Genomic DNA, 16738 nt, shown 5'->3' with positions numbered 1-16738 from the left:
CTATATCCAGGTCTCCACCGTTGGGCATAGATTGTGTAGTTTAAGTGCGCAGTGTAGTTTACTGTTACGAGGGTGCGCCCAACAACATGGACTTCACATCTTGAAGTGCGCAAGAATAAGGTGAGACGACAGCTTCTACACAGTGCTGATTTTTTTATTTGAGCTTTTATATGCTTTGGTGAAGTGAGATATGGTGAGAGAAAAAAAGGAAAAGCATGCTTGTAGCGCGTACAATTGGTGCTTCTCGCCACACTTTATTTTTAATAAGATAAACGGACAAATTAAATTAATCCATTATCTGACCGCTACATAATTTTGTTTATATTGGGGGATTTTTTTCCCCCCGCAACCTTGCTGCCTGCCTAGACAGTAGTTTTGGACATGATTGGCGCGTAGTAATTAAAATGAGCGCCTACGATGCCAAAATGACGCACGCAAATAATGCCCAAAATGCTTTCTAGGTAGGTAGCTCATTAGGTTTAGCTCATTTCAGAGCGCGCTGTTATTTGATGGAAGCACATTGTGGATGCCACTCGTGGAAGAGTTAGCCTACAGAAGGAGGCGAATAGGGATGGAGTTAATGTGATATATTGTCTCATTTTACTTTGTTGATATGACACAAACATTGGGTTTCAGATGCGTTTGGAGTTTGTTGATATGCTGTGACAAAGACTAAAACGCTTCAATGAGTCCACACAAAATTATGGACTGTAGTGTACACTGTAAAATGTTTTGTTAGCCTAAAGTGTGCCTCACGTGGCAACATCTACATTTACTGGTTTTATTTTTGTCAAAAAATATTACCTATTATGACTGCCTAGAATCAACCTGCCTAGGTTAGGTTACAGATCAGTTTGTTTACCGTGTAAGGAAATTAATGTAGCTGTCAGTCAGCTGTTTTCTGGGTAAAAGGACATGGTTAAAGGCATAAAGTTTATATGTTAATGTATATTTATAAGTTTATAAGACTTTCATGGAGAGATTGAGTTCTTGGTGTGAGTGTTTAGCCATTTGTGAGCGACTCTGTTTGATGCCTTGATTGATATTCTTCTCATCTTAGCCATTACACACACATCAGAGTCTCTTGCTTGCACTGTCAGTAGTATCAATTCCCAAAACTCAGAAGAAAGAATGAGGGAAAATTAGAGGGATTGTTTCCCCCTATGCATGTGTATCTGGATGTAAGTACATTGTGCAGAATTTAAATAGTTTCTGCTTGTATTGTTGCGCAGTGTTCTAATGTAACGTTGTTACATGTACTAAAATCTATTTGGATTTTGCCATTGTTGCTGGCTGCATCCGAAAACATAGGCAGCTGCCTTTCTGCCTAATCAGTTAAAGGGATTGTTCCCCCCAAATTGAAAAATTTCTCATCATTTACTCACTTTCATACCATCCCAGATGTGTATGACTTTCTTTCTTCTGCGGAACACAAACAAAGATTTTTAGAAGAATATTTCAGCTCTGTAGGTCCATACAATGCTAATGAATAGTGACCAGACCTTTCAAGCATACACATCTGGGTTGGCATGAGATTGAGTAAATGATGACAGAATTATCATTTTTGGGTGAACTATCCCTTTAATGGCTTAACCGACAACGTTTTTGAATGAATGGAAGTCATAAGGAAACTTAGAACAGTTTGAAAAGCACCCTATTTTCATCCTTCCTAAGTTAACAGCCTCCGAATGCAGCGTTTTCCAGTTTTTGGATGAAGCCGCTGTGTTAGGCTACTCAAGGTACTCAAACAATCAAACAAACAGCATATTTTAATAGTGCCACAGAGCCACAGTGTTTATACTTTTGGGGGGGAATCAAACTACAAATGGATTATTTATAGTTATCTCTCCATATTAAGCAATAAAAAGTATCAACACAAACAAAAATCACACAAATTACCCGTAAGGCATGTGAGATAGAACACTGGCAAAAAAAAAAACTAAAAAAAAATAATAATAATAATAATACTAAGAACTGTTTTGTGGCTTCTTGATCAGAAGAGTGCAATAGGAATCTGTGAAATAATTTAAGACAAGGACATGCACACATGCCATGCTCTTGTTTTGTGTGTGTGTTTGTGTGGAGCAAAGGATGTTGAGGGCAAGTGTCCTGCTCTCTTGCTCTGATGATCTATAGCTGTAGCCTTGGGCTTTGCTGGTTTTCCAGAGGCCACCCTTGTTTCTACACCAGGGTCAAATGTACTGCTCCTGTGCTGAAGCCAGTGGCATTTAGTCCAGAGGAATTTGTTGTGTCAATGCAATGTCAGTTCTGTAGTTTGCAAAGTTAAATTACTTTTAACATCTGATTAGTCGCATTCACACATACAGCCTTTTCCAGAAAATTACCTACAATTTCCAGTTTAGAGAACATTTGTGAACACAACCCTTTTGAAAATACTGGTAAATTCCTTAATGCAAAGTTGTATCATTACTTATACATTTCCTTATTGATTGTATGTGTGAACACATTTGGTACATTAACCAGTAAAGGCAACCCAATTATTTTCCTGTAATTTACCTGGTTGCATGTGTGAACGGGGCTGTTGTTTGTCATTTTGGGCCGATTTTTTAACATGCCAAATCTGTCTTGGTAATTGCCAGTTGCACAGTTGCATATCCTTTGTTATTCTTTGTAAGGGCATTTGGTTGGAAAGTGTCTGCCAAACAATTTATGAACTGTATGTGACTTTAGAAGGAACAGGACTGTGGACAAAGTGCCCTATTTTTTGTAATAAAGATGTGCATGCTGATATCATCTGAATATTTTTGTCTTAACGAGCATGATTTCACTGGACTCTTCTCTTTCCCCCCTTTAGCATGTCTCCCAGTTTAGAAATAATCATCTATTTCATTTGGGAACTTTTGTAGAGTCTTTAATTAGCTTAATGAGTTCCACTGGGAAGAAAGGAATTTCACACAGGGTCAGTGTAGATTAGATTTCTGCTGGTCTCTTGAAACTAATGCCACAAAAATATTGAAATGTCTCAAAATATTTTATGCATTTAAAAATTTCATTCAGTTTAATACAGCAACTCGACCTCAGATATTCATAGCCTGCAGAATAGCAGGATGAACCTAGTTGCAAAGATGGCTGAACATCTGAATAGGTAAGCATGACATGAGAGCATGATTCAGTAGTAGAATAGATATTTGAAATGTCCACACACTTTGAACTTTACAGCCAAATAAATCTGTAGGCTGTATCTACAGTTACTATTTCTGTGGTGAGAGTGAATATCACATGACATGGCACATCTGTCTCTTTGCCTGTTGCACACTCAGCTGTGTTCTGGTTCAGCCCCAACAACAACACAATCTTAAACAAAGTGGCTTGTCAGCAGCCAGTCTGAAGTTTCCCCTCAAGTGATCCTGGATTTTCCTGTGAGTCAGACATGAAAAAGAATTTGAACATATTTTTTTTATTTGTGTGATGCCTCTTTGGTCTGCTTGGTTATGAAACTGCTCTTGTTTCAAATAGAAAGATGAGTATTGTAGATATGACTACAGAAATGATGTTCAGTTGCTTCTGTTTGTGGGCTATCAGCACACAGTCTTGTCCAGTTCGTATCATATCTGGCCAAAAACTGCCCTTTTTGACCAGAAGAAACCATCTGACCGACATCATTTTATTTTGACATACCATTTAGGGGTGGATAAATCTAAAATCAATACCGCAATAATAGATTAGTGTGTAAAAAAATTAATAATGGCTTGTAAACCCAGAATCACTGAATAAAATAAAATGGTGGAATATATGTGTAGACATTGTAATGAGAACTTTGTCGTCCAAAAATAATAAGTACAGATTATTTTACAGCTATAACTCAGCAGAATAAATTTCTTCTTATGTGGATATCAAGTTTACTTGCTATCAAAAGGCCCTAAACATCTTCCAGTTATTTAATGCTATGAATCTCTCAGTTCTTGGCAAATCCAATGATTATTTAATCCTCAAAAGAGCTCATTGTAGCAGCTTGGTACCTTGTGAAAATACTGTAACTTTGTTTCCTGATGGACTTGTAAAAGCCTGTGCACACAGACTCCTCAAATTTGCGTAGCAGCCAGCCAATCAGGGGTGTGTTTGCCAAAAGCATTGTTAGCCAACTATGGTCGCAAGTTCCATCGTTACCAACATAGTTTTGGTGTTTCCCGAAACCGACCGTCCAATGAACATTCGCAAACATCTTTGCAAAGTTGTGTGGTTGAAACTACAGCTCTCCACCTGTGGTTAGAAGCATAGTTCCTTGTTAGTTTGCTGTGTGGACATTATTTCACTTTGCTGAGGCTTCTATATCTTTTATCCCATTTATATCTTTCATTAGATCAAGACTTTGACCACGTTTACATGCATTTAAGAAGAAAGCAGCATTCTAAAACATCATGCAAATGCGAATGCAGCCATTTAAGGGATTTAAGGCTATTTAGAGAAAGTATTTAACACACACGGTTTCTGTTGGAGAACATGGCTTATGTGTCCACGTTAACACGCAAGTAGCATTTTTGGCTGTGTTCTAAATGGGATAAATCAGCCTCCGAAGGGCACTTCAAATGGGGAACAATCATAATAGGTATGCTGTAAGATAGCTTCAAAATAAACTAAAAAACGGCTTAAAAAGTCATTTCCAAAAGACTGTTATTTTGGAGCCCCACATCTTTCAGCCCTCCACTGCTCTCACAGCAGATAGTAAAGACTTTATTGGGAAAAGGGCATAGGGAAGATCACTTCTAAATGGAACGCAGCCACTGATGTAAAGGGAAACCCCACTATTGCAGCACAATGCATCTGTCGTATTACACGGTGCACGCTGATTTTGTGTCTTCACTAGCTTTCTTGCATTAAACGTCTTTCTGGTGTACGTGTAAATGAGCTATTATAACTATATTTTCCGGAAGTTATAACTTCATAAATGACAGCTCTATGATGTTGAACCAACATGGTTCCAACTATGGATGTGCATCATAGTTACTAAGGTTTTGGGAAACGGTCTTGACTAGCTAGTTAATTTCTCCAATGATGCATCGTACTATGATGGTTAAGCTGTGAGTTACGTTGTTGTACTGGAAATTCACCTGTGATTGGAACTGTCATCTGAGTCTGAGACTAGGTGTGGGCACTATTATATGATGAGGACACATATGAAAGTGTTTATTATCTGTTTAATTCCTTTTTTACTTATTGTCCCAGAGTGAAAAGATAGTGTTTGGAGGCGGGTTGTGTCCTGTGGTCTGCCGCCTCTGGACTCCATGCTGAAGCTCAGAATAAATGATCACTGTGTCAATGCTCACCAGCTCTGGGGTTTCTAATATGGATTACGGACCTAAAATGACATGTTGGTCGCAGGGTTCTTTGAATGTAGGAAAGCAATTTTATATAGTCTCTTCTTTCTCCGTCTTCACACTGTGCAGTATTCATGCTGTGGTTATTGGGATATGGACTGTAGATCAAGGTCCCTGATATGGGGAAAAAGATTTCATTATGCTAAACAGATATCAGGAAGTAAATGTTGACCTGTCCTTTTGAAGAGAAATTTGTTGCTAAAAGTTGTTACTATGACAGACACCTTTTAGTGAAAGGTCAAAGCTTATTGGCACCCACTTCTCGAAGTTGTGATTAGTTGTGACGCATAAGTCTCATTTAGAAATCACCTTTCAACATTAAAATAAATAGACAGTGATAAAGAGTCTCAGTTGTATGAAGCTGGCTAGTTTCCTGTCCATGAAATATGCAAGTAAAATAGACTTTAAAATATGTATATTAATGAGAGATTATTAACACAAATCCATAGATGGTCTCTCCAGTTGTAGCCAAGACTTTGGCCATAAAATATTTATCTGTATGTCTAGCTTGATCTCATAAAACCTATGCAGAGCATTTTACTACACAGAAGCATATCTATTCTAAAAATACGGGCATGGTGGAGGGCCTCCTGTCTTCCTTTAATACTCTTGTTCATGTTCATCTCATGATTATTTTGTTTGTATTTGATGTAATTCTTAGTGTAATTTATCTCATGTCTGTCCTTGAGTGACTCTCGCAAAGGTAAGGGTCATGTAGACAAGAGCTTTCACAGGGCTTTAAGGTAAAACTATGTTCAGGGAGAGCCCTGGAGAAGAGAGCCTGAAGCATTGCAATTGTGTTTTCTTGCATTTAGTTGCCAAAAATGGCTTTTTGAAAATAATTAAATAATAAGTGAGGTTTATGCTTAAAGACAAGTAAACCTGCCAGAAAAAATAAAAACAAACAAAAAACAAAATACATCTATTCAATATGCATTCTCTAATGGCTTTGTTTTTTGTTTTTGTTTATTTATTTATTTATTTATTTTTTATCTGATGCAGTTTCTTTTCAGGATGTTTAAATATATTATTAAATATAAACAACAAAGGTGCTAGTTACGATAAGGATGTTTTGTAGTGTAAAGATTAGTTTTTTGCTGCACTCAATTACGGATGCACTAAAACATTTCATCTCACTGAAATGGAAAGTTTAATTTGAATTGCTTCCTCAAAGTGGCACCAGTAATAAATTGACTGGACTTTTTCAAACACTCAGAATTTATTTACTGATGAAGAAAATTCAGTCGAAACTCTGAAAAATTATTAAACCGAGAAGTAATAACAGAAATTGAGAGTTAAATGGATGGAGACAAAAATGATGTTATAACAAAATGAAACATTTTACAGTGTGTGGTTTTTTATTTACAGAAGAAAGATTGGCTAATCAGGATTAAAAAATGGTCTTAGAATATGTGCAAAATGCATCAATTTTGAGCTCAATTTTATTTGAACGCAATGTATTTGTGAGCATATTAGGGCTTATCTTAGCCTCTGTCATGTACCTGTATATCTGAAGCTGTAATATTTGCATGAGATGAGAGTGAGACCTTGCCAGTCTCCCTTTTGACTGCTCATCAATTTGTTGCGTTCTATCTCAGCATGTCATCAGATAAAAGCCCTGTCTGCCAGGCAGAGCACTCAGCACTCTGCCATGTTAGCATGCACTACAGAAACGAGACGTTCCTCAGATTCACACGCTCTGTTAGGACAACTGGATGAATGGTGCTGCTTCTGTAGGTGAGGTATGAGTTCTTAACAGCACAGCTCTTCATCAGCACTGACTCAGAGTCGAGCTGTAAGCAGGAGCGGATCTGTCACTCTGGATCCTGGATGAGATGCATCAGGCTGCCTGAGGGCTCCAGAGAGACCTAAAGTGGTAGGCTGGGACCTGGAAAGACCTCTTTTGAATGTAAGAACAGTGCACAGCTTAATCTTACTCTTATTTATTATTCAGGAGTTGCAGGTTAATTAAAAATACTGTGTCTTGTGATTATATAGTGGATAGATTTTATGAAAATTAGGTTGGAGCCTTGGACAGTCTCTCAGTCTTTCAGTCTGCAGCATGCATACTGTATGTTGTGTAATTATCTGGCAGACTGATACTTAGCGTGGCTGTCCTTATTTACATCTGTAGCACTGTATTACAATGATTAATTTAGGCTGTGCTAGAACACTTATTCTCCCTCTGGTAAATGGTGCTAGTGTTCAAAGGAACTGACCATCTTTTGTTAGGTACTTAACATCTGGAATGAGGTCCATAAATCAGTTCTTGATAAGACCTTCATTAAACCCTTCAGGATTCTGAGGTAATCCGATTGCTTTTTTCCATATAGACAGCAGCAAAAATGTGCACGAAAAGCTTGAAGCAGTCAAGACATATGCAACTGCATAACTGCCATTCACTTCCAAAGAAACCTAAAAAGCATATCCTCCTCGTCTTCTCCTTTGTGTCACTGTGTCATTAATCGAACCCGTAACGACCAAAACATTTGTCATTACATGAATGTTAAAGTGAAACCGGAAACATTTTATGTTCACTAGCAAAACCACTGTCTACATTTTTAAATGGTGTGCATATGTCACAGCTAGCATTTAATCTTCACACGCTCTTTTGGAGCTGCTCTAAATGGTCGGACTCCGTGGTATGGGTTGATGACAGCCTCAGTTCATCTGGAGTGCTCACATGATGTACTGATGCACCGGACAATTAGCCTCAAAAATGCATTCATGATTGGCATTTCTATATTTGCTTAAAATCCCTTATTTGGACTGCAGCAAGATTTGTTTAGTTCTCTCTTAATTATTGTGCTCAGTAACATTGCTTTGTTTAGTCAATGTAAATTTGTTTGTTCATTAAATGCAAAAATTATTGTTGAGAGAACTATTAATTTCTTGTTCAGTCAACTATCAATTCGCAACATGAGAACTTTAATTTTGTCACCATTTCAATTACTTTTATATGAAGTTAACTTGCCTCTGAAGAGAGATATGTCTTGCAAGAATGTACAATTGTTTGACACAGAAACACAATAGACCTCAACCCTTACCACACAAATGTCAATAATGATGACAATCAACAAACATCATTAAGTTAAAAGATAAGCAAACAGCAAAAAATAAGCCTAGAACACTAACCACACAATTTATTCATGTTGCAATGCATGCTGGGAACTCGCAAATCATCAACATTGTTCAATACGAAATTGTTTTCTGACTAGTTGGGAAAACATTTTGGGGGAATATTGTTTGTTTAACATGTGTTTTTATATAGTTGCAAAGTAATTCACATTTTGAGCTTCTGTAACTCAAAAACCTCTATAAGCAGGATAAAACTTCAATTTCGAACTATTTGTAAATTCTGCCACTGTCATATGGTATTAAAGGACACATAACACATGCTTAAGTTTTATCCTGATAGATTTCAAAGAATAAATTAAATCTGGAAAAATAAAGCATGTGGAGTGTGACTCTCAGGTACAGTATAAACATTATTTTTCACCTCTAGTGTGAACAGGAAATGGTTGTTTGTTTTTGGAGAATATATTTTGTGGTAGTATTTTTAATAGATATTTTAAAGCATGTTGGTTCAATAAAGCTTAGAATTAAAACTACAGCCATGGCTTCATTTAGCATGCTGTCATTTTGACCAATCTTAATAATCATAATCTTTTGAAAAAAAAAACAAAAAACATTTTTATAGAGATTTTAATTCCATAATTATTTTTTACATACTGTGAATTGTCATGTGTTACTTAGTAACACAAGATCTGTTTTTACATTCATTTTCCACAATTTCCCAGTTTCAGCACATATAATACACTTAAAGATTTGAGAAAAGGCTCTTGCCTTTTATATCTTAACCTAAAAACTATCACTTTTTTTTTTTTTTTTTTTTTTAAATAAATTTAGATTAGAAACCCTTACAAAATCAACTAAAGTAATTTTCTCTTATGATTTGGATAGCAACGCAATCTATTAAGAGTGTGTTTATAGCATTCTTGATTATGAAGTGTGTGGTTTTGAGGCATCTTCATCTGTATTCATGAATTCCTGCAGTGATATTCTGCCAGTCTCAGTTAGTGTCTTGGCTCATTGCAGATCCCCACTAATGCCATTAGTGTAAGCTATGCCATTTTCACTTCAATTCTTCTGCTCCTTCCCAGAGAAAAATTAAGTTGGCATTCATGTCATCTCTGTCTGCAGCATTAGTAGAGAGAGCCAATGTGATTACCAACTATCGTATTATTATTGGTAGTATTTAATTTTCACTTTGCAGATCACATGTGATCTGTGTTCAGTTTGAATTCAGATTCCACATTTTGATAAATGTGACTGTTTTCAAGCGCTTTGATGTGGCTGCTTAGTGTGAGCCTGGGCTGCGATTTTAAATGAGCTCTATTGAGCTGAGAGTCTTTGATAAAGAAATTAATAGGTTTGATCAAAGTCCCTTTAAGGCAAGTCCTTTTACTCTGCTTCCATATTGGTAATACCTCTGGGCAGGTAATTCCAGTCTACTTGAATTGGGAAAGTCCAAAATCTCAAACTGTTGGTCAAGAATCAAGATTATGTTCCAATAAAATATTTCAAATCAGGAATAAAATTTGACAACAAAGGTATAATAAATGTGCATCATTAGCTCAAATCAGTCAATAAACTGTATTTTTTCAGACTTGTCCATATTCTCGCATGGTCATTCTCAAGTAAACAAACAGGCAAAAAAAAGGGTGACTGGCTCTTTTAACTGTAAGGCTTCCATTCCTACAGCTGTCATATTGAGTATTGTGATTTCTTCCATTCATTTTTATATGCGTGGTGCATCTCCACCATTTATGTCTCTGGTTTGATGCAGTGCCAGTGAAGCAAATCTGTTGTCCATCCCTCCTGAGGCATTAACACCTTTAGACAGATGAATGCTTCTCTTTAAGTGGAAGATTTAGTTTGGCATTTTAGTCTGGCAAGCTGGCAAACAGGCTGTTTTTCTTTTAGGGGATTGCCATTTTAAGAAATTAAATGTCCTATCTAATTGCCAACAAAGCACTCTGCTCTGCTGTTTGGGTTGTATTGTTGGCCTAATGGTTAAGCGTGCCAAAGGCTTCATAAATTGAATTGGTTTGTTGGCAGCAGGATGCCTGTTGAAATGGATTCCTGTAAGAAAAGCTTACATTACTCCATTATTCAGCATTGATGTCATCCTCACAGTTTCGAAAAAATGATACGTGCAACTATTATTATGATTGCTTTGAGGAATATTAAAAGGTTTTGTTTTCACTGCTTAGCTATCTTATGTTATAGGGAAACTGATGTTTAAATATGAAGGAAAGGACATAATTTTAGCACCATCTGGATTTGACTGGATAATGAAAAGTGGACTCTATGTGACAAGTTGTTGGAGGGGAGGGGATGAAAAATAAGAGGGCTTGGTGACATTAGCCAAAAAGGAAAGTCATTTCAGAGGTGGAGGAAGAATCAGAATCAGAATGAGCTTTATTGCCAAGTATGCTTACACATACAAAGAATTTGACTTGGTGATAGAAGCTTCCAGTGCACAAACAATACAACAACAAGACAAAAATAATAAAAAATAGAATAAAGAAAAATAAGTGGATAGAATATAAAGTTTATGTAAAAATACACATTAAGACAAATACTATCTGTTATATACAGTGCAAGGGAATGTAATGTGCAGAAGAGTTAGGATATGTTAAATAAATATAATTGACTAAGCTTGTTATTGCACATAATTATTGCTCAGTGGGGCAGTGTTAACTGTTCATGAGATGGATGGCCTGAGGGAAAAAGCTGTTCCTGTGCCTGGCTGTTCTGGTGCTCAGTGCTCTGTAGCACCGACCAGAAGGCAACAGTTCAAAGAGGTAGTGGGCTGGGTAAGTGGGGTCCAGGGTGATTTTTCCAGCCCTTTTCCTCACTCTGGATGTGTACAAGTCTTGGAGGGTGAGAAGGGGAGAACCAATAATCTGCTCAGCAGTCCGAACTGTCCTTTGTAGTCTTCTGATGTCCAATTTGGTAGCTGAACCAGATAGTTATTGAAATACAGAGGACAGACTCAATGACTGCTGAGTAGAACTGCATCTCCACTGTTTTGAGTGTGTTCAGCTCCAGGTTGTTTTGGCTGCACTAGATAGCCAGCTGTTCTGCTAGCTAGATGATGCCAATGACAGTAGTGTCGTCTGCAAACTTCAGGAACTTGACAGAGGGGTCCTTGGCAATGCAGTCGTTGGTGTACAGGGAGAAGAGTAGTAGGCAGAGCACACATCCCTGGGGGGTGCCAGTTCTGATCGTACAGGTGCTGGAGGTGAATTTCCCCAGTCTCACTAGCTGCTGCCTGTCCGTCAGAAAGCTGGTGATCCACTGACAGAGAGAGGGAGGAAAATAGCGTTGGTTTAATTTAGTCTGGAGAATAGCTGGGATGATGGTGTTGAAAGCCGAACTGAAGTCCACAAAAAGGATCCTTGCATATGTCCCTGGTCTGTCCAGATGTTGCAGGATATGATGCAATCCCATGTTGACTGCATCATCCACAGATCTGTTTGCTAGATAAGGAAATTGAAGGGGGTCCAGAAAGGGTCCAGTGTTGTCCTTCAGTTGGGCCAACACCAGTCTCTCAAATGACTTCATGGCCACAGACATCAGATTGATGGATCTGTAGTCATTAAGTCCTTTGATCTTGGGTTTCTTTGGGACGGGGATGATGGTGGAGCATTTTCAGCAGGGAAATTCACACTGCCCTAGTGATATGTTGAAGATCTGTGTGAAGATGGGGGCCAATTGGTCAGCACAGGCTTTTAAACAGACAGGTGAAATGCCATCAGGGCCTGATGCTTTCTTACACCTTCTTTCCTTTGATCTTGGGTTTCTTTGGGACGGGGTTTATGGTGGAGCATTTTCAGAAGGGAAATTCACACTGCTCTAGTGATCTGTTGAAGATCTGTGTGAAGATGGGGGCCAGCTGGTCAGCACAGGCTTTTAAACAGAGAGGTGAAACGCCATTGGGGCCTGATTCTTTCTTTGTCTTCTGTTTCTTGAAGACCCGGCACACACCCTCTTCACACATCCTAAGTGCAGGTTGAGTAGCAGGATGGGGGTCACAGGAGGTGTTGATGTTTGTGTAAAGTGAAGGTCAGATTGGGTGTGGGGTGTGAGACTGGGCTTTTCAAATGTACAGTAAAACATATTCAGGTCATCAGCTAGTTGTTGATTCCCTACAGAGTTGGGGGGTGGTGTCTTGTAGTTAGTAATGTCCTTCAGGCCTCTCCACACTGATGCAGGGGCGTTAGCTGAAAACTTGTTTATCAGCTTCTCAGAGTAGCTTCTCTTAGCCACTTTAATCTTCTTTGTCAGTGTGTTTTTGGCCTGATTGTACACTCTGAAGGTATTACATTATTTGCATAGTAGTCGTGACAGTGATGAGACAATTTACAATAAACATCAGATTTACAACACAGTTTAAAATCTAACATACACAGAATTATACACAACACAATATACAAATAATAACATACAATGTACAGTATACAATACACACAATATAGAATACACATTATACAATAAAATAAATAATATATAGTATATATAGAATGCACAGTAGGTTGTATTGTACTGTATTGACATTCAGGCTGTCGGTTGATAGTAAGTTGTTAAGAGAGAATATAATATAATAATAATATAATTTATGACAGTCCGGTGTGAGATATAAGAGTAATAAAGTGCAGTGCTGATGTATTTGATCATGGGAGATCAAGAGTTCAGAAGTCTGATTGCTTGGGGGAAGAAGCTGTCATGAAGTTGGCTGGTGCAGGTCCTGATGCTGCGATACCGCCTGCCTGATGGTAGCAGTGAGAACAGCCCATGGCTCGGGTGGATGGAGACTCTGATGATCCTCCGAGCTTTTTTCACACACCGCCTGGTATATATGTCCTGGAGGGAGGGAAGCTCACCTCCGCTGATTTGTCTGGCAGTTCGCACCACACTTTGCAGGGCTTTGCGGTTGTGGGCTGTGCTATTGCCATACCAGGCGGAGATGCAGCCAGTCAGGATGCTCTCTACAGTGCAGGTGTAGAACCGTGTGAGGATGTGGTGGTTCATTCCATACTTCCTCAGCCATCTCAGGAAGAAGAGGCGCTGATGAGCCTTCTTCACAACAACTTCAGTGTGGATGGACCATGTTAGTTCCTCAGTGATGTGGACGCCTAGGAACTTGAAGCTGCTGACTCTCTCCACTGGTGCTCCATTGATGGTGATGGGACTGTGTTCTCTATCTCTTCTCCTGAAGTCCACCACAAGCACCTTTGTCTTACTGACATTGAGGGAGAGGTTGTGCTCCTGACACCAGTGTGTCAGAGTGTGCACCTCCTCTCTGTAGGCTGTTTCATCATTGTCACTGATCAGACCTACCACCGTCGTATCATCAGCAAACTTAATGATGGCATTGGAGCTGTGTGTTGCCACACAGTCATGTGTGTACAGGGAATACAGGAGTGGGCTGAGAACACAGCCCTGCGGGGCTCCAGTTTTGAGGGTCAGTGATGAAGAGATGTTGCTGCCTATTCTAACCACCTGGTGTCTGCTTGACAGGAAGTCCAGGATCCAGCTGCACAGCGAGCTGTTTAAGCCCAGAGCCCAGAGTTTCTCATCAAGCTTGGAGGGCACTATGGTGTTGAATGCTGAGCTGTAGTCTACAAACAGCATTCTCACATAAGTGTTCTTTTTTCCAGGTGGGAGAGAGCAGTGTGTATTGTAGATGCAATGGCATCATCAGTGGAGCGGTTGTTGTGGTAAGCAAACTGCAATGGGTCAAGTGAGGAAGGCAGCACAGAGCAGATGTAATCTCTGATTAGTCTCTCAAAGCATTTGCTGATGATGGGGGTCAGAGCAACAGGATGCCAGTCATTTAAGCAAGTTATTTTGGATTGCTTTGGAACAGGCACAATGGTGGACATTTTAAAGCATGTGGGGACTACAGACAAAGAGAGGGAAAGGTTGAAAATGTCTGTAAAAACACCAGCCAGTTGGTTCGTGCACGCACTGATGACGCGGCCCGGAATGCCGTCTGGACCCGCGGCTTTGCGGATATTCACCTGTCGGAAGGATCGGGTTACATCCGCTACAGAGACGGAGAGTGAACTAACCTCTGTAGCTTCGGCCGCGGGAGCTCTCTCCACGAGGGCGCTGTTATTTCCCTCAAAACGAGCATAAAAAGTATTTCGCTCATCCGGGAGAGAGGCAGCGGTGTTCGCGGAGTTTTTATTCCATTTAAAGTCCGTGATGATGTTAATTCCCTGCCACATGCTTCTAGAGTTGGTGGTGTTAAACTGTCCTTCAATCTTGTTCCTGTACTGATGTTTTGCTGATCTGATCTGAACTGGCTTGTTTATGCTCCTCTGCGTTCCCGGAATTAAAAGTGGAGGTCCGCGCATCAAGTGCAGCACGAACTTCGCTATTAATCCATGGTTTCTGGTTCGGATAGATCTGTATTGTTCTGGTCAGAACGACGTCCTCTACGCACTTTCTGATGAAACACATTACGCTATCAGCGTAAAGCTCGATGTCATCATAAGAGGTGGACCGGAACATCTCCCAGTCTGCGTGATCAAAACAGTCTTGTAGCATAGAGTCTGATTGGTCCGACCAGCACTGGATCATTCTGTGGGTGGGTGCTTCCTGTTTCAGTTTCTGCCTGTAAGCGGGCAGAAGCAGAATGGAAGAGTGGTCCGATTTGCCAAATGGTGGGCGGGGGAGGGATTTGTAGCCATCCCGGAAGGGAGAGTAGCAATGGTCCAAAACCTGGTCCCCTCGTGTGTTAAAACGAATATGTTGGTGGTATTTTGGTGCGACTGATTTGAAACTGGCTTTATTAAAGTCCCCAGTCACAATGAACGCAGCCTCAGGGTGCGCGGTTTCCTGCTTGCTTATAATCCCGTACAGTTCCTTGAGTACCCGGTATATGTCGGCTTGTGGCGGGATGTACACAGCTGTGATAATGACCGATGTGAATTCCCTCGGTAGCCAGAATGGTCGACACAGAAGCATGAGAAATTCCAGATCAGGAGAGCAGAAAGACTTGATAGAATGTACGTTCCTCTGATCACACCAGGATTTGTTGATCATAAAACATACACCACCACCTCTGCTTTTACCTGAGAGGTCTTTCGCTCTGTCCGCTCAGTGCACGGAGAACCCCGCGGGTTCAATGGCTGAATCTGGAATCTCAGCAGACATCCAAGTTTATGTTAGGCAGATAATGCAGCAGTCCCTCATCTCTCGTTGGAAAGAGATCTGCGCTTTCAGCTCGCATAGCTTGTTATCCAGAGACTGAACATTTGCCAGTAGAATACTGGGTAGTGGGGGTCGATTTGCGTGGCGTCTTACTCTGATGAGAACGCCGGCTCTGTTTTCCCTTTTCCTCCTGCATTTTCGCAGCCAGGCAGCCAAGACAAAGGGCTCCGCTGGCGTGTTTGTAAACAGCGGGTCGGCATTGAGGAATTTGAAGTCCGGTTTGTGGTGTGTAATTGCTGAACCAATGTCCAAAAGTGTTTGTCTGTCATAGACAATAAGGTAGACAACATCCAGTACAAAAAACATAAGAATTGTAAACAAAACAAACAAAACACTACAGTGTTGTGTTGGAGCTCGCAACGTAGCAGCCATACTCGGCACCATCTTGTCGGGGGTTATTCCAAATAAGACAAGCACTTATTTGGAATAATGTGCATCAATGAAACGTTCACAATAAGACTTGGGATGTGTTAATGCAATAAATAGGGTCAATTTTGATTTCATGTGGACATTAGAGACACCATATCCCTGGTCGGTAATTGAAATTTGAGATTTTTAAAATTGTAAAATTTTGAGATTAGTAAATATTTGCTGTCAGTTTCATTATCTCCATATAATACCAGAAAAAAAATTATCCCTTTATTATTATAATAAAATTATGTGTGATTGTGCATAGATTATTTTGTTCTTTTATTGGGTTATTTATAGTAACCTATAGGCCTAGAGTTTATCTGCAACTGCCAAAATGCACTGAGTGTATTTATGAAGGACTACAGGAGGAACAAACCTGTGGTGAAACATACCAATCAGCTACTACTGTCCTCTAATACTCATTTCACGAGTTCGCAAGTACATATATTGAGGAATTTGGGCTTTATTTGCAAAATCAAAAGTACAAACCAAAACTCCCACAAGGGGATAAAAACAGAAACAGATAGATAAACTAGAAAAACTCACAAAAAGCTAGAGACCGCTAGATACAAACAGCACCACAATACAAACGATTTGACAAAGGAATCAACACAAGGAGAGCTTGTATAGGGAGTGGCAATTGGGAGAGCAGGTGCCGCGGATGATGAGCTGATTGGAATAATGATAGTTGCCAAGGCAAC

General features: G+C 39.6%; 1 protein-coding gene across 1 annotated transcript in view; it reads left to right on the top strand.

Annotated features, from left to right (window-relative positions):
• Nucleotides 1-16738, top strand: part of LOC127419683 (rap1 GTPase-activating protein 1-like) — a 194618-nt gene continuing 177880 nt past the window's right edge. The window contains exon 1 of the mRNA XM_051661283.1: nucleotides 1-120. The gene's annotated coding sequence lies outside the window, so the exon portion shown is untranslated. The remainder of the gene's footprint in view (nucleotides 121-16738) is intronic.

The sequence above is a fragment of the Myxocyprinus asiaticus genome, chromosome 29 (genome assembly GCF_019703515.2).
Source record: "Myxocyprinus asiaticus isolate MX2 ecotype Aquarium Trade chromosome 29, UBuf_Myxa_2, whole genome shotgun sequence".
Lineage (NCBI taxonomy): Eukaryota > Metazoa > Chordata > Actinopteri > Cypriniformes > Catostomidae > Myxocyprinus > Myxocyprinus asiaticus.
This window is presented reverse-complemented; position numbering and strand designations above follow the sequence as displayed.